The sequence below is a fragment of the Phyllobates terribilis genome, unplaced genomic scaffold (assembly GCF_046119375.1).
Source record: "Phyllobates terribilis strain yellow unplaced genomic scaffold, ASM4611937v1 Scaffold_134__1_contigs__length_4944459, whole genome shotgun sequence".
Lineage (NCBI taxonomy): Eukaryota > Metazoa > Chordata > Amphibia > Anura > Dendrobatidae > Phyllobates > Phyllobates terribilis.
The window spans coordinates 4,926,941-4,944,460 of NW_027362894.1; the positions used below are offsets into that span (position 1 = coordinate 4,926,941).

Genomic DNA, 17,520 nt, shown 5'->3' on the forward strand with positions numbered 1-17,520 from the left:
TGAATTCAATTCTTTCTGATTTTAGAAACTGCATTAAAGAAGGGGTGCACCGGTCCTGGAGATACTGCAATACCAGGTCAATGCGTGGAGTGGACAGAGCAAGCTCTTTTTCCATCTCCCTGTTCTAAAAATCCATTTAATATATGGTCCCCAGATAGGGGACGTATCAGATATTAAACTGATAAGAACAGATACTACACTTGATCTTAGCCAAAAGGCCGAGAAGCGATAACCAGAATTGGTTTCAAACTACGGAGCCACCCAAGGATCCTGAAAAGTCCATTTGTGGAGATGAGCTCCTGGACTCCCGTTAAGAAGACATGTTGTCAACCTCTAGATCCCTTACATGCCTGCACTTTTCGGCTTGCTGCTGCTGCAATCCACGCGTTTTAGATCTGCATAACTCCACCTCTTTAAACACAGCACCTTCACCCCCTGCTGTTCCCACCCGCCTCAACACCGTTGGAAGGGAGGAGAACCAATTAAGGCGGGGGGTGGGGTGGAACGAGCAGCTGTCTACCCTTAGCAGGAGGGCTCCTGATTACATACCTCTCCTGCTGCTGCTGCTGCTGGCTGTCCAGCAGCAGACTGAAGGTGGCTGCTGCTGTGCACAGGTATATAAAGGCTCAGAGCCTATTATGACACGCGCAGCCAGCGTTCCATTGCCACATTCCATCTACTGCAGGCAGGATACCTGGCTGGCTGAATGTCGCTGAGAAGCTCACAGAGACCGCCATAAGCAACAGTTTAACAGAATGCCACAGACTAATCAACCAAACTTTTTGGGTTGGGTTCTCTTTTATAGTCTGCAGGCATTAAATGAAAGAAGTCAGTGTTCCAGCAGAAGGAGACAACGTTTCAGAAAAGGCATTGTAGCAAACCAAAAAAGAAATTTTAAGCGCAGCAGAGTAACCAGCGCACATACCTGTTAGCTCAGGTGAGTTTAAAAGGCTGCTGTTGATAACAAGGGCATTTGCTAAATAGATGGTGTGTGTGCAACAATATACTGAAAGGTCAATTATATTGTGCAGCTTATCTCACCACCTGTAGTTATTTAGGTGAAAGCTCCAAAATGCTTGCCTAATATGTCTGTTTATCCAAAAGGAAGTAAAAAGGGAGAGCTAGAAAGATAGCATTGCATCACATTACATGGCAATGCAATGCACAGTTGCTGAAGTTGAACCAAAATGAGCTTGTAATCTGGCTTCTGCAACTTTGAACATGAAAAATCCAATGAGGAGAAGAAAAGCAAAGCCAAAGAGTCCATCCCAAAATCCGACAAACAAGCAAAATGAACAAAAAACATTGAATTCAATTCTTTCTGATTTTAGAAACTGCATTAAAGAAGGGGTGCACCGGTCCTGGAGATACTGCAATACCAGGTCAATGCGTGGAGTGGACAGAGCAAGCTCTTTTTCCATCTCCCTGTTCTAAAAATCCATTTAATATATGGTCCCCAGATAGGGGACGTATCAGATATTAAACTGATAAGAACAGATACTACACTTGATCTTAGCCAAAAGGCCGAGAAGCGATAACCAGAATTGGTTTCAAACTACGGAGCCACCCAAGGATCCTGAAAAGTCCATTTGTGGAGATGAGCTCCTGGACTCCCGTTAAGAAGACATGTTGTCAACCTCTAGATCCCTTACATGCCTGCACTTTTCGGCTTGCTGCTGCTGCAATCCACGCGTTTTAGATCTGCATAACTCCACCTCTTTAAACACAGCACCTTCACCCCCTGCTGTTCCCACCCGCCTCAACACCGTTGGAAGGGAGGAGAACCAATTAAGGCGGGGGGTGGGGTGGAACGAGCAGCTGTCTACCCTTAGCAGGAGGGCTCCTGATTACATACCTCTCCTGCTGCTGCTGCTGCTGGCTGTCCAGCAGCAGACTGAAGGTGGCTGCTGCTGTGCACAGGTATATAAAGGCTCAGAGCCTATTATGACACGCGCAGCCAGCGTTCCATTGCCACATTCCATCTACTGCAGGCAGGATACCTGGCTGGCTGAATGTCGCTGAGAAGCTCACAGAGACCGCCATAAGCAACAGTTTAACAGAATGCCACAGACTAATCAACCAAACTTTTTGGGTTGGGTTCTCTTTTATAGTCTGCAGGCATTAAATGAAAGAAGTCAGTGTTCCAGCAGAAGGAGACAACGTTTCAGAAAAGGCATTGTAGCAAACCAAAAAAGAAATTTTAAGCGCAGCAGAGTAACCAGCGCACATACCTGTTAGCTCAGGTGAGTTTAAAAGGCTGCTGTTGATAACAAGGGCATTTGCTAAATAGATGGTGTGTGTGCAACAATATACTGAAAGGTCAATTATATTGTGCAGCTTATCTCACCACCTGTAGTTATTTAGGTGAAAGCTCCAAAATGCTTGCCTAATATGTCTGTTTATCCAAAAGGAAGTAAAAAGGGAGAGCTAGAAAGATAGCATTGCATCACATTACATGGCAATGCAATGCACAGTTGCTGAAGTTGAACCAAAATGAGCTTGTAATCTGGCTTCTGCAACTTTGAACATGAAAAATCCAATGAGGAGAAGAAAAGCAAAGCCAAAGAGTCCATCCCAAAATCCGACAAACAAGCAAAATGAACAAAAAACATTGAATTCAATTCTTTCTGATTTTAGAAACTGCATTAAAGAAGGGGTGCACCGGTCCTGGAGATACTGCAATACCAGGTCAATGCGTGGAGTGGACAGAGCAAGCTCTTTTTCCATCTCCCTGTTCTAAAAATCCATTTAATATATGGTCCCCAGATAGGGGACGTATCAGATATTAAACTGATAAGAACAGATACTACACTTGATCTTAGCCAAAAGGCCGAGAAGCGATAACCAGAATTGGTTTCAAACTACGGAGCCACCCAAGGATCCTGAAAAGTCCATTTGTGGAGATGAGCTCCTGGACTCCCGTTAAGAAGACATGTTGTCAACCTCTAGATCCCTTACATGCCTGCACTTTTCGGCTTGCTGCTGCTGCAATCCACGCGTTTTAGATCTGCATAACTCCACCTCTTTAAACACAGCACCTTCACCCCCTGCTGTTCCCACCCGCCTCAACACCGTTGGAAGGGAGGAGAACCAATTAAGGCGGGGGGTGGGGTGGAACGAGCAGCTGTCTACCCTTAGCAGGAGGGCTCCTGATTACATACCTCTCCTGCTGCTGCTGCTGCTGGCTGTCCAGCAGCAGACTGAAGGTGGCTGCTGCTGTGCACAGGTATATAAAGGCTCAGAGCCTATTATGACACGCGCAGCCAGCGTTCCATTGCCACATTCCATCTACTGCAGGCAGGATACCTGGCTGGCTGAATGTCGCTGAGAAGTCACAGAGACCGCCATAAGCAACAGTTTAACAGAATGCCACAGACTAATCAACCAAACTTTTTGGGTTGGGTTCTCTTTTATAGTCTGCAGGCATTAAATGAAAGAAGTCAGTGTTCCAGCAGAAGGAGACAACGTTTCAGAAAAGGCATTGTAGCAAACCAAAAAAGAAATTTTAAGCGCAGCAGAGTAACCAGCGCACATACCTGTTAGCTCAGGTGAGTTTAAAAGGCTGCTGTTGATAACAAGGGCATTTGCTAAATAGATGGTGTGTGTGCAACAATATACTGAAAGGTCAATTATATTGTGCAGCTTATCTCACCACCTGTAGTTATTTAGGTGAAAGCTCCAAAATGCTTGCCTAATATGTCTGTTTATCCAAAAGGAAGTAAAAAGGGAGAGCTAGAAAGATAGCATTGCATCACATTACATGGCAATGCAATGCACAGTTGCTGAAGTTGAACCAAAATGAGCTTGTAATCTGGCTTCTGCAACTTTGAACATGAAAAATCCAATGAGGAGAAGAAAAGCAAAGCCAAAGAGTCCATCCCAAAATCCGACAAACAAGCAAAATGAACAAAAAACATTGAATTCAATTCTTTCTGATTTTAGAAACTGCATTAAAGAAGGGGTGCACCGGTCCTGGAGATACTGCAATGCCAGGTCAATGAGTGGAGTGGACAGAGCAAGCTCTTTTTCCATCTCCCTGTTCTAAAAATCCATTTAATATATGGTCCCCAGATAGGGGACGTATCAGATATTAAACTGATAAGAACAGATACTACACTTGATCTTAGCCAAAAGGCCGAGAAGCGATAACCAGAATTGGTTTCAAACTACGGAGCCACCCAAGGATCCTGAAAAGTCCATTTGTGGAGATGAGCTCCTGGACTCCCGTTAAGAAGACATGTTGTCAACCTCTAGATCCCTTACATGCCTGCACTTTTCGGCTTGCTGCTGCTGCAATCCACGCGTTTTACATCTGCATAACTCCACCTCTTTAAACACAGCACCTTCACCCCCTGCTGTTCCCACCCGCCTCAACACCGTTGGAAGGGAGGAGAACCAATTAAGGCGGGGGGTGGGGTGGAACGAGCAGCTGTCTACCCTTAGCAGGAGGGCTCCTGATTACATACCTCTCCTGCTGCTGCTGCTGCTGGCTGTCCAGCAGCAGACTGAAGGTGGCTGCTGCTGTGCACAGGTATATAAAGGCTCAGAGCCTATTATGACACGCGCAGCCAGCGTTCCATTGCCACATTCCATCTACTGCAGGCAGGATACCTGGCTGGCTGAATGTCGCTGAGAAGCTCACAGAGACCGCCATAAGCAACAGTTTAACAGAATGCCACAGACTAATCAACCAAACTTTTTGGGTTGGGTTCTCTTTTATAGTCTGCAGGCATTAAATGAAAGAAGTCAGTGTTCCAGCAGAAGGAGACAACGTTTCAGAAAAGGCATTGTAGCAAACCAAAAAAGAAATTTTAAGCGCAGCAGAGTAACCAGCGCACATACCTGTTAGCTCAGGTGAGTTTAAAAGGCTGCTGTTGATAACAAGGGCATTTGCTAAATAGATGGTGTGTGTGCAACAATATACTGAAAGGTCAATTATATTGTGCAGCTTATCTCACCACCTGTAGTTATTTAGGTGAAAGCTCCAAAATGCTTGCCTAATATGTCTGTTTATCCAAAAGGAAGTAAAAAGGGAGAGCTAGAAAGATAGCATTGCATCACATTACATGGCAATGCAATGCACAGTTGCTGAAGTTGAACCAAAATGAGCTTGTAATCTGGCTTCTGCAACTTTGAACATGAAAAATCCAATGAGGAGAAGAAAAGCAAAGCCAAAGAGTCCATCCCAAAATCCGACAAACAAGCAAAATGAACAAAAAACATTGAATTCAATTCTTTCTGATTTTAGAAACTGCATTAAAGAAGGGGTGCACCGGTCCTGGAGATACTGCAATACCAGGTCAATGCGTGGAGTGGACAGAGCAAGCTCTTTTTCCATCTCCCTGTTCTAAAAATCCATTTAATATATGGTCCCCAGATAGGGGACGTATCAGATATTAAACTGATAAGAACAGATACTACACTTGATCTTAGCCAAAAGGCCGAGAAGCGATAACCAGAATTGGTTTCAAACTACGGAGCCACCCAAGGATCCTGAAAAGTCCATTTGTGGAGATGAGCTCCTGGACTCCCGTTAAGAAGACATGTTGTCAACCTCTAGATCCCTTACATGCCTGCACTTTTCGGCTTCCTGCTGCTGCAATCCACGCGTTTTAGATCTGCATAACTCCACCTCTTTAAACACAGCACCTTCACCCCCTGCTGTTCCCACCCGCCTCAACACCGTTGGAAGGGAGGAGAACCAATTAAGGCGGGGGGTGGGGTGGAACGAGCAGCTGTCTACCCTTAGCAGGAGGGCTCCTGATTACATACCTCTCCTGCTGCTGCTGCTGCTGGCTGTCCAGCAGCAGACTGAAGGTGGCTGCTGCTGTGCACAGGTATATAAAGGCTCAGAGCCTATTATGACACGCGCAGCCAGCGTTCCATTGCCACATTCCATCTACTGCAGGCAGGATACCTGGCTGGCTGAATGTCGCTGAGAAGTCACAGAGACCGCCATAAGCAACAGTTTAACAGAATGCCACAGACTAATCAACCAAACTTTTTGGGTTGGGTTCTCTTTTATAGTCTGCAGGCATTAAATGAAAGAAGTCAGTGTTCCAGCAGAAGGAGACAACGTTTCAGAAAAGGCATTGTAGCAAACCAAAAAAGAAATTTTAAGCGCAGCAGAGTAACCAGCGCACATACCTGTTAGCTCAGGTGAGTTTAAAAGGCTGCTGTTGATAACAAGGGCATTTGCTAAATAGATGGTGTGTGTGCAACAATATACTGAAAGGTCAATTATATTGTGCAGCTTATCTCACCACCTGTAGTTATTTAGGTGAAAGCTCCAAAATGCTTGCCTAATATGTCTGTTTATCCAAAAGGAAGTAAAAAGGGAGAGCTAGAAAGATAGCATTGCATCACATTACATGGCAATGCAATGCACAGTTGCTGAAGTTGAACCAAAATGAGCTTGTAATCTGGCTTCTGCAACTTTGAACATGAAAAATCCAATGAGGAGAAGAAAAGCAAAGCCAAAGAGTCCATCCCAAAATCCGACAAACAAGCAAAATGAACAAAAAACATTGAATTCAATTCTTTCTGATTTTAGAAACTGCATTAAAGAAGGGGTGCACCGGTCCTGGAGATACTGCAATGCCAGGTCAATGAGTGGAGTGGACAGAGCAAGCTCTTTTTCCATCTCCCTGTTCTAAAAATCCATTTAATATATGGTCCCCAGATAGGGGACGTATCAGATATTAAACTGATAAGAACAGATACTACACTTGATCTTAGCCAAAAGGCCGAGAAGCGATAACCAGAATTGGTTTCAAACTACGGAGCCACCCAAGGATCCTGAAAAGTCCATTTGTGGAGATGAGCTCCTGGACTCCCGTTAAGAAGACATGTTGTCAACCTCTAGATCCCTTACATGCCTGCACTTTTCGGCTTGCTGCTGCTGCAATCCACGCGTTTTACATCTGCATAACTCCACCTCTTTAAACACAGCACCTTCACCCCCTGCTGTTCCCACCCGCCTCAACACCGTTGGAAGGGAGGAGAACCAATTAAGGCGGGGGGTGGGGTGGAACGAGCAGCTGTCTACCCTTAGCAGGAGGGCTCCTGATTACATACCTCTCCTGCTGCTGCTGCTGCTGGCTGTCCAGCAGCAGACTGAAGGTGGCTGCTGCTGTGCACAGGTATATAAAGGCTCAGAGCCTATTATGACACGCGCAGCCAGCGTTCCATTGCCACATTCCATCTACTGCAGGCAGGATACCTGGCTGGCTGAATGTCGCTGAGAAGCTCACAGAGACCGCCATAAGCAACAGTTTAACAGAATGCCACAGACTAATCAACCAAACTTTTTGGGTTGGGTTCTCTTTTATAGTCTGCGGGCATTAAATGAAAGAAGTCAGTGTTCCAGCAGAAGGAGACAACGTTTCAGAAAAGGCATTGTAGCAAACCAAAAAAGAAATTTTAAGCGCAGCAGAGTAACCAGCGCACATACCTGTTAGCTCAGGTGAGTTTAAAAGGCTGCTGTTGATAACAAGGGCATTTGCTAAATAGATGGTGTGTGTGCAACAATATACTGAAAGGTCAATTATATTGTGCAGCTTATCTCACCACCTGTAGTTATTTAGGTGAAAGCTCCAAAATGCTTGCCTAATATGTCTGTTTATCCAAAAGGAAGTAAAAAGGGAGAGCTAGAAAGATAGCATTGCATCACATTACATGGCAATGCAATGCACAGTTGCTGAAGTTGAACCAAAATGAGCTTGTAATCTGGCTTCTGCAACTTTGAACATGAAAAATCCAATGAGGAGAAGAAAAGCAAAGCCAAAGAGTCCATCCCAAAATCCGACAAACAAGCAAAATGAACAAAAAACATTGAATTCAATTCTTTCTGATTTTAGAAACTGCATTAAAGAAGGGGTGCACCGGTCCTGGAGATACTGCAATACCAGGTCAATGCGTGGAGTGGACAGAGCAAGCTCTTTTTCCATCTCCCTGTTCTAAAAATCCATTTAATATATGGTCCCCAGATAGGGGACGTATCAGATATTAAACTGATAAGAACAGATACTACACTTGATCTTAGCCAAAAGGCCGAGAAGCAATAACCAGAATTGGTTTCAAACTACGGATCCACCCAAGGATCCTGAAAAGTCCATTTGTGGAGATGAGCTCCTGGACTCCCGTTAAGAAGACATGTTGTCAACCTCTAGATCCCTTACATGCCTGCACTTTTCGGCTTGCTGCTGCTGCAATCCACGCGTTTTAGATCTGCATAACTCCACCTCTTTAAACACAGCACCTTCACCCCCTGCTGTTCCCACCCGCCTCAACACCGTTGGAAGGGAGGAGAACCAATTAAGGCGGGGGGTGGGGTGGAACGAGCAGCTGTCTACCCTTAGCAGGAGGGCTCCTGATTACATACCTCTCCTGCTGCTGCTGCTGCTGGCTGTCCAGCAGCAGACTGAAGGTGGCTGCTGCTGTGCACAGGTATATAAAGGCTCAGAGCCTATTATGACACGCGCAGCCAGCGTTCCATTGCCACATTCCATCTACTGCAGGCAGGATACCTGGCTGGCTGAATGTCGCTGAGAAGCTCACAGAGACCGCCATAAGCAACAGTTTAACAGAATGCCACAGACTAATCAACCAAACTTTTTGGGTTGGGTTCTCTTTTATAGTCTGCAGGCATTAAATGAAAGAAGTCAGTGTTCCAGCAGAAGGAGACAACGTTTCAGAAAAGGCATTGTAGCAAACCAAAAAAGAAATTTTAAGCGCAGCAGAGTAACCAGCGCACATACCTGTTAGCTCAGGTGAGTTTAAAAGGCTGCTGTTGATAACAAGGGCATTTGCTAAATAGATGGTGTGTGTGCAACAATATACTGAAAGGTCAATTATATTGTGCAGCTTATCTCACCACCTGTAGTTATTTAGGTGAAAGCTCCAAAATGCTTGCCTAATATGTCTGTTTATCCAAAAGGAAGTAAAAAGGGAGAGCTAGAAAGATAGCATTGCATCACATTACATGGCAATGCAATGCACAGTTGCTGAAGTTGAACCAAAATGAGCTTGTAATCTGGCTTCTGCAACTTTGAACATGAAAAATCCAATGAGGAGAAGAAAAGCAAAGCCAAAGAGTCCATCCCAAAATCCGACAAACAAGCAAAATGAACAAAAAACATTGAATTCAATTCTTTCTGATTTTAGAAACTGCATTAAAGAAGGGGTGCACCGGTCCTGGAGATACTGCAATACCAGGTCAATGCGTGGAGTGGACAGAGCAAGCTCTTTTTCCATCTCCCTGTTCTAAAAATCCATTTAATATATGGTCCCCAGATAGGGGACGTATCAGATATTAAACTGATAAGAACAGATACTACACTTGATCTTAGCCAAAAGGCCGAGAAGCGATAACCAGAATTGGTTTCAAACTACGGAGCCACCCAAGGATCCTGAAAAGTCCATTTGTGGAGATGAGCTCCTGGACTCCCGTTAAGAAGACATGTTGTCAACCTCTAGATCCCTTACATGCCTGCACTTTTCGGCTTGCTGCTGCTGCAATCCACGCGTTTTAGATCTGCATAACTCCACCTCTTTAAACACAGCACCTTCACCCCCTGCTGTTCCCACCCGCCTCAACACCGTTGGAAGGGAGGAGAACCAATTAAGGCGGGGGGTGGGGTGGAACGAGCAGCTGTCTACCCTTAGCAGGAGGGCTCCTGATTACATACCTCTCCTGCTGCTGCTGCTGCTGGCTGTCCAGCAGCAGACTGAAGGTGGCTGCTGCTGTGCACAGGTATATAAAGGCTCAGAGCCTATTATGACACGCGCAGCCAGCGTTCCATTGCCACATTCCATCTACTGCAGGCAGGATACCTGGCTGGCTGAATGTCGCTGAGAAGCTCACAGAGACCGCCATAAGCAACAGTTTAACAGAATGCCACAGACTAATCAACCAAACTTTTTGGGTTGGGTTCTCTTTTATAGTCTGCAGGCATTAAATGAAAGAAGTCAGTGTTCCAGCAGAAGGAGACAACGTTTCAGAAAAGGCATTGTAGCAAACCAAAAAAGAAATTTTAAGCGCAGCAGAGTAACCAGCGCACATACCTGTTAGCTCAGGTGAGTTTAAAAGGCTGCTGTTGATAACAAGGGCATTTGCTAAATAGATGGTGTGTGTGCAACAATATACTGAAAGGTCAATTATATTGTGCAGCTTATCTCACCACCTGTAGTTATTTAGGTGAAAGCTCCAAAATGCTTGCCTAATATGTCTGTTTATCCAAAAGGAAGTAAAAAGGGAGAGCTAGAAAGATAGCATTGCATCACATTACATGGCAATGCAATGCACAGTTGCTGAAGTTGAACCAAAATGAGCTTGTAATCTGGCTTCTGCAACTTTGAACATGAAAAATCCAATGAGGAGAAGAAAAGCAAAGCCAAAGAGTCCATCCCAAAATCCGACAAACAAGCAAAATGAACAAAAAACATTGAATTCAATTCTTTCTGATTTTAGAAACTGCATTAAAGAAGGGGTGCACCGGTCCTGGAGATACTGCAATACCAGGTCAATGCGTGGAGTGGACAGAGCAAGCTCTTTTTCCATCTCCCTGTTCTAAAAATCCATTTAATATATGGTCCCCAGATAGGGGACGTATCAGATATTAAACTGATAAGAACAGATACTACACTTGATCTTAGCCAAAAGGCCGAGAAGCGATAACCAGAATTGGTTTCAAACTACGGAGCCACCCAAGGATCCTGAAAAGTCCATTTGTGGAGATGAGCTCCTGGACTCCCGTTAAGAAGACATGTTGTCAACCTCTAGATCCCTTACATGCCTGCACTTTTCGGCTTGCTGCTGCTGCAATCCACGCGTTTTAGATCTGCATAACTCCACCTCTTTAAACACAGCACCTTCACCCCCTGCTGTTCCCACCCGCCTCAACACCGTTGGAAGGGAGGAGAACCAATTAAGGCGGGGGGTGGGGTGGAACGAGCAGCTGTCTACCCTTAGCAGGAGGGCTCCTGATTACATACCTCTCCTGCTGCTGCTGCTGCTGGCTGTCCAGCAGCAGACTGAAGGTGGCTGCTGCTGTGCACAGGTATATAAAGGCTCAGAGCCTATTATGACACGCGCAGCCAGCGTTCCATTGCCACATTCCATCTACTGCAGGCAGGATACCTGGCTGGCTGAATGTCGCTGAGAAGCTCACAGAGACCGCCATAAGCAACAGTTTAACAGAATGCCACAGACTAATCAACCAAACTTTTTGGGTTGGGTTCTCTTTTATAGTCTGCAGGCATTAAATGAAAGAAGTCAGTGTTCCAGCAGAAGGAGACAACGTTTCAGAAAAGGCATTGTAGCAAACCAAAAAAGAAATTTTAAGCGCAGCAGAGTAACCAGCGCACATACCTGTTAGCTCAGGTGAGTTTAAAAGGCTGCTGTTGATAACAAGGGCATTTGCTAAATAGATGGTGTGTGTGCAACAATATACTGAAAGGTCAATTATATTGTGCAGCTTATCTCACCACCTGTAGTTATTTAGGTGAAAGCTCCAAAATGCTTGCCTAATATGTCTGTTTATCCAAAAGGAAGTAAAAAGGGAGAGCTAGAAAGATAGCATTGCATCACATTACATGGCAATGCAATGCACAGTTGCTGAAGTTGAACCAAAATGAGCTTGTAATCTGGCTTCTGCAACTTTGAACATGAAAAATCCAATGAGGAGAAGAAAAGCAAAGCCAAAGAGTCCATCCCAAAATCCGACAAACAAGCAAAATGAACAAAAAACATTGAATTCAATTCTTTCTGATTTTAGAAACTGCATTAAAGAAGGGGTGCACCGGTCCTGGAGATACTGCAATACCAGGTCAATGCGTGGAGTGGACAGAGCAAGCTCTTTTTCCATCTCCCTGTTCTAAAAATCCATTTAATATATGGTCCCCAGATAGGGGACGTATCAGATATTAAACTGATAAGAACAGATACTACACTTGATCTTAGCCAAAAGGCCGAGAAGCGATAACCAGAATTGGTTTCAAACTACGGAGCCACCCAAGGATCCTGAAAAGTCCATTTGTGGAGATGAGCTCCTGGACTCCCGTTAAGAAGACATGTTGTCAACCTCTAGATCCCTTACATGCCTGCACTTTTCGGCTTGCTGCTGCTGCAATCCACGCGTTTTAGATCTGCATAACTCCACCTCTTTAAACACAGCACCTTCACCCCCTGCTGTTCCCACCCGCCTCAACACCGTTGGAAGGGAGGAGAACCAATTAAGGCGGGGGGTGGGGTGGAACGAGCAGCTGTCTACCCTTAGCAGGAGGGCTCCTGATTACATACCTCTCCTGCTGCTGCTGCTGCTGGCTGTCCAGCAGCAGACTGAAGGTGGCTGCTGCTGTGCACAGGTATATAAAGGCTCAGAGCCTATTATGACACGCGCAGCCAGCGTTCCATTGCCACATTCCATCTACTGCAGGCAGGATACCTGGCTGGCTGAATGTCGCTGAGAAGCTCACAGAGACCGCCATAAGCAACAGTTTAACAGAATGCCACAGACTAATCAACCAAACTTTTTGGGTTGGGTTCTCTTTTATAGTCTGCAGGCATTAAATGAAAGAAGTCAGTGTTCCAGCAGAAGGAGACAACGTTTCAGAAAAGGCATTGTAGCAAACCAAAAAAGAAATTTTAAGCGCAGCAGAGTAACCAGCGCACATACCTGTTAGCTCAGGTGAGTTTAAAAGGCTGCTGTTGATAACAAGGGCATTTGCTAAATAGATGGTGTGTGTGCAACAATATACTGAAAGGTCAATTATATTGTGCAGCTTATCTCACCACCTGTAGTTATTTAGGTGAAAGCTCCAAAATGCTTGCCTAATATGTCTGTTTATCCAAAAGGAAGTAAAAAGGGAGAGCTAGAAAGATAGCATTGCATCACATTACATGGCAATGCAATGCACAGTTGCTGAAGTTGAACCAAAATGAGCTTGTAATCTGGCTTCTGCAACTTTGAACATGAAAAATCCAATGAGGAGAAGAAAAGCAAAGCCAAAGAGTCCATCCCAAAATCCGACAAACAAGCAAAATGAACAAAAAACATTGAATTCAATTCTTTCTGATTTTAGAAACTGCATTAAAGGGGTGCACCGGTCCTGGAGATACTGCAATACCAGGTCAATGTGTGGAGTGGACAGAGCAAGCTCTTTTTCCATCTCCCTGTTCTAAAAATCCATTTAATATATGGTCCCCAGATAGGGGACGTATCAGATATTAAACTGATAAGAACAGATACTACACTTGATCTTAGCCAAAAGGCCGAGAAGCGATAACCAGAATTGGTTTCAAACTACGGAGCCACCCAAGGATCCTGAAAAGTCCATTTGTGGAGATGAGCTCCTGGACTCCCGTTAAGAAGACATGTTGTCAACCTCTAGATCCCTTACATGCCTGCACTTTTCGGCTTGCTGCTGCTGCAATCCACGCGTTTTAGATCTGCATAACTCCACCTCTTTAAACACAGCACCTTCACCCCCTGCTGTTCCCACCCGCCTCAACACCGTTGGAAGGGAGGAGAACCAATTAAGGCGGGGGGTGGGGTGGAACGAGCAGCTGTCTACCCTTAGCAGGAGGGCTCCTGATTACATACCTCTCCTGCTGCTGCTGCTGCTGGCTGTCCAGCAGCAGACTGAAGGTGGCTGCTGCTGTGCACAGGTATATAAAGGCTCAGAGCCTATTATGACACGCGCAGCCAGCGTTCCATTGCCACATTCCATCTACTGCAGGCAGGATACCTGGCTGGCTGAATGTCGCTGAGAAGCTCACAGAGACCGCCATAAGCAACAGTTTAACAGAATGCCACAGACTAATCAACCAAACTTTTTGGGTTGGGTTCTCTTTTATAGTCTGCAGGCATTAAATGAAAGAAGTCAGTGTTCCAGCAGAAGGAGACAACGTTTCAGAAAAGGCATTGTAGCAAACCAAAAAAGAAATTTTAAGCGCAGCAGAGTAACCAGCGCACATACCTGTTAGCTCAGGTGAGTTTAAAAGGCTGCTGTTGATAACAAGGGCATTTGCTAAATAGATGGTGTGTGTGCAACAATATACTGAAAGGTCAATTATATTGTGCAGCTTATCTCACCACCTGTAGTTATTTAGGTGAAAGCTCCAAAATGCTTGCCTAATATGTCTGTTTATCCAAAAGGAAGTAAAAAGGGAGAGCTAGAAAGATAGCATTGCATCACATTACATGGCAATGCAATGCACAGTTGCTGAAGTTGAACCAAAATGAGCTTGTAATCTGGCTTCTGCAACTTTGAACATGAAAAATCCAATGAGGAGAAGAAAAGCAAAGCCAAAGAGTCCATCCCAAAATCCGACAAACAAGCAAAATGAACAAAAAACATTGAATTCAATTCTTTCTGATTTTAGAAACTGCATTAAAGAAGGGGTGCACCGGTCCTGGAGATACTGCAATACCAGGTCAATGCGTGGAGTGGACAGAGCAAGCTCTTTTTCCATCTCCCTGTTCTAAAAATCCATTTAATATATGGTCCCCAGATAGGGGACGTATCAGATATTAAACTGATAAGAACAGATTTTTCTTTTCTTTTTTTTTTCTCTTTTCTTTTTTTTCCCTTAGATGGGGAAATCCACGGTCTATAGTCACGACCAAAGGAACTTCCTTCCAAACAGCTGCATCATCTCAACGACACAAATGCTGCTCCCATCATCACCGGAAAATTTTTATTTCTTCTTTTTAAACCTTACACAGAAAACAAGATCAAGAAGTATTTACAAAATATCTCCACTTTTTAACTTTCCATATTCCCTCCGCATCCACTTCCCCTCTCCTCTTTTTGTCCCATAGGAAACACACATACATCTTCCCCATAATCACCTTCACACTATCCTTTACAGCAATTTCCTTCCTTTTAAACACATACACATTCCTCACATCCCATAACACTTCCTTTATACACGCAAGCATCAACCACAAGACTCGTTCCTTCGTCCCATCACATATTCCCAAACCAAACATAAACAACTCAAAGGACAACAAATTCACACCACACAATTCTTTACACAAAGGCCCCATTCTCCCAATCACATCTCTAGCATACTGGCAATTCCAAAAAACATGCAACACACTTTCCCTTCCACCACAGCCATTTCTTGGACACGTTTCACTCCTCACTAAACCTCTATTCCTCTGAAACTCTCTTACTGGCAACACTCCATGCAAAGACTGCCACACAACCTCACTCTGCTTATTTGTCATACCACCCATCCGCACCTTCTTCCATACTTTTTGCACATCACACCCTCTCACCAAATTTATTCCACTCTCCATTTCTCTACACTCAATCATCCTGTACACAGCCTTCTTATTTCCCAACAACCTCACATCCACATCACACAACTCATACTTCACCAAAAACTTATAAACCCACACATACCACACGGGCACCTCAAAAGCAACCGGACACCGCAAATCCCTCTCTCTCCACTTCAAACGAAAAGAATAAGCCCCAAATAAATATCCACACATACATGAAAACTTTCCATCGCCCATAATCACTTTCAGCACAAACACCACAATATTCACACCCAAAAAAACTTCTAAATTTGGAAAACCCAAACCACCTTTCTCCATACGCTTCACCAACACTTCCCTCCGCGCCCTCTCCATTTTAGAATTCCACAAAAAAACAAACAAAATCCTATTCAATCCTCTCAAAACCATATAACCTGGTGGAAACACAACTGCAACATATAAAAAAATAGGCAACACCACGCTTTTAATGACTAAGATTTTTCCAAAGAAAGTAAGGCTTCTCAACTTCCAAAAACATAACTTCTTTTCAACCTTCTCTTTCGCATCATCCCAACTTTCTTTCCCATCCAATCTTTCTGAAAACTTCACTCCCAAAACCTTAATGGGCCCACTCACTACGTTCACACCTACATCTCTACTCAAAATACCACTTCCAAAAACCTTACACTCACTCTTTTCCCAATTCACTTTAAATGCAGACGCACCACAAAAGATAGACACTAACAACTTCACCCGCCTCACCGAACATTCAGAATCACATAATACACACACGTCATCCATATAACCACTCACCTTCCACTCTCTTCCTCCACCTCCCGGCACTTGCACACCTCGAACCACTTTATCCTTCCTCAACATACACAACAAAGGTTCAATTGCACAAATAAAAGCCACAGGGGATAACGGACACCCCTGCCTCACGCCCGAATGCACATTCACTCTCCTACCGACATAACCGTTCATTAAAACACAACTATAAATATCTGTATATAGACTTCTCACTCTCCCAACAAAATCAGCAGGAAAACCCATTCTCAGCAACACTCTAAACAAAAAACCATGCGACAACCTATCATACGCCTTTTCAAAATCCAGGCTCAACAAAAACACACTCTTCTTCCGGCTCATACAATCCCATAGACAATCTCTCAATATACACACACACTCGTGAATCCGTCTCCCAGGTACTGCACAACACTGCTCATCCCCAATCACACTCTCTATCACATCACGCATCCTATTTGCCATTAATTTTGCGTAGATCTTATAATCACAGTTCAATAATGTTATTGGCCTCCAGTTTTTCAGACTCTTCAAATCACCCTTTTTCGGAATCAATACAACCATACCTGCACGCATACTACCTGCCACCTCCATATTTTCCCACATATACTTACAAAAATCCACAAAATCACTCCCAATCACATCCCACATCATGCGGTAAAATTCTACTGGAAGACCATCCTCCCCCGGCGTCTTATTCAAAGCCATACTACACATAACCTTCCATACTTCATCACTTGTCACAGCATCCATCAGCCTCTCTCTTTCCGCCTCATTCAATTTACTCTCTAACGTACTCAAAACATCATTCTCCAAACACTCATCCCTCCACTTTACAGCATACAAATCCTCATAAAACTTTGCCACTTCCTCACACATATCCTCTCCACTCACCTCGCTTCCATCTGCTCCATTCAACACACACATATTTTGCTTTTTCCCAAAAACCTTCTTGAAAAAAAAACGTGAACATTTTTCATCATACTCCAAATTATCAACTTTTGCTCTAAAGACAATACTCCTCCCTTTTTCCAACAAGAACTCATGAACCTCCTTTTTCACTTGTAAAATATCCTCCTCCACCTCCATCCCTCCCTCCCTCAATTTATACAAGAAACTTAAACGTGCATTTAAACTCACAAAATGTCTCCTCTTGACTGCTGCCATCTTATAACCCAAATTTTTGAAAAAAATTTTTGTCTGTTTTTTAACCCAATCCCACCACCCACAAACATTCCCAAAACCATTTTTACACTCACACCACTCCTCATACCGTCTTGCATATTCCTTTCTTACTTCCTCATACTCCAATAACTTAACATTCAACTTCCACAAACCTTTCCCAAACACCCCATTCACATTCACATCCAACTCACACGACATGCACACATGATCTGAAAACAAAACATTCTCCTGCTTATAGTCAACAGGAATCATATTTTTT

The 17,520-nt window shown here is 44.1% G+C and overlaps 11 non-coding genes and 1 pseudogene across 11 annotated transcripts; all 12 read right to left on the reverse strand.

The window, feature by feature from the left end:
• Nucleotides 1-39: 39 nt before the first annotated feature.
• LOC141204059 (U2 spliceosomal RNA) lies at nucleotides 40-230 on the reverse strand. Its single transcript, XR_012275032.1, has one exon. It is a non-coding gene; the product is annotated as a U2 spliceosomal RNA (small nuclear RNA).
• A 1,115-nt stretch (nucleotides 231-1,345) lies between these two features.
• LOC141204060 (U2 spliceosomal RNA) lies at nucleotides 1,346-1,536 on the reverse strand. Its single transcript, XR_012275033.1, has one exon. It is a non-coding gene; the product is annotated as a U2 spliceosomal RNA (small nuclear RNA).
• A 1,115-nt stretch (nucleotides 1,537-2,651) lies between these two features.
• Nucleotides 2,652-2,842, reverse strand: LOC141204061 (U2 spliceosomal RNA). Its single transcript, XR_012275034.1, has one exon. It is a non-coding gene; the product is annotated as a U2 spliceosomal RNA (small nuclear RNA).
• Nucleotides 2,843-3,956: 1,114 nt separating this feature from the next.
• LOC141204176 (U2 spliceosomal RNA) lies at nucleotides 3,957-4,147 on the reverse strand. The gene has a single exon (XR_012275146.1). It is a non-coding gene; the product is annotated as a U2 spliceosomal RNA (small nuclear RNA).
• Nucleotides 4,148-5,262: 1,115 nt separating this feature from the next.
• On the reverse strand, nucleotides 5,263-5,453 carry LOC141204062 (U2 spliceosomal RNA). Its single transcript, XR_012275035.1, has one exon. It is a non-coding gene; the product is annotated as a U2 spliceosomal RNA (small nuclear RNA).
• Nucleotides 5,454-6,567: 1,114 nt separating this feature from the next.
• LOC141204177 (U2 spliceosomal RNA) lies at nucleotides 6,568-6,758 on the reverse strand. The gene has a single exon (XR_012275147.1). It is a non-coding gene; the product is annotated as a U2 spliceosomal RNA (small nuclear RNA).
• Nucleotides 6,759-7,873: 1,115 nt separating this feature from the next.
• On the reverse strand, nucleotides 7,874-8,064 carry LOC141204080 (U2 spliceosomal RNA). The gene has a single exon (XR_012275052.1). It is a non-coding gene; the product is annotated as a U2 spliceosomal RNA (small nuclear RNA).
• Nucleotides 8,065-9,179: 1,115 nt separating this feature from the next.
• Nucleotides 9,180-9,370, reverse strand: LOC141204064 (U2 spliceosomal RNA). Its single transcript, XR_012275036.1, has one exon. It is a non-coding gene; the product is annotated as a U2 spliceosomal RNA (small nuclear RNA).
• A 1,115-nt stretch (nucleotides 9,371-10,485) lies between these two features.
• LOC141204065 (U2 spliceosomal RNA) lies at nucleotides 10,486-10,676 on the reverse strand. The gene has a single exon (XR_012275037.1). It is a non-coding gene; the product is annotated as a U2 spliceosomal RNA (small nuclear RNA).
• A 1,115-nt stretch (nucleotides 10,677-11,791) lies between these two features.
• On the reverse strand, nucleotides 11,792-11,982 carry LOC141204067 (U2 spliceosomal RNA). Its single transcript, XR_012275039.1, has one exon. It is a non-coding gene; the product is annotated as a U2 spliceosomal RNA (small nuclear RNA).
• Nucleotides 11,983-13,094: 1,112 nt separating this feature from the next.
• On the reverse strand, nucleotides 13,095-13,285 carry LOC141204136 (U2 spliceosomal RNA). The gene has a single exon (XR_012275108.1). It is a non-coding gene; the product is annotated as a U2 spliceosomal RNA (small nuclear RNA).
• A 1,115-nt stretch (nucleotides 13,286-14,400) lies between these two features.
• LOC141204328 (U2 spliceosomal RNA) lies at nucleotides 14,401-14,605 on the reverse strand (annotated as a pseudogene).
• Between the last annotated feature and the right edge of the window lie 2,915 nt (nucleotides 14,606-17,520).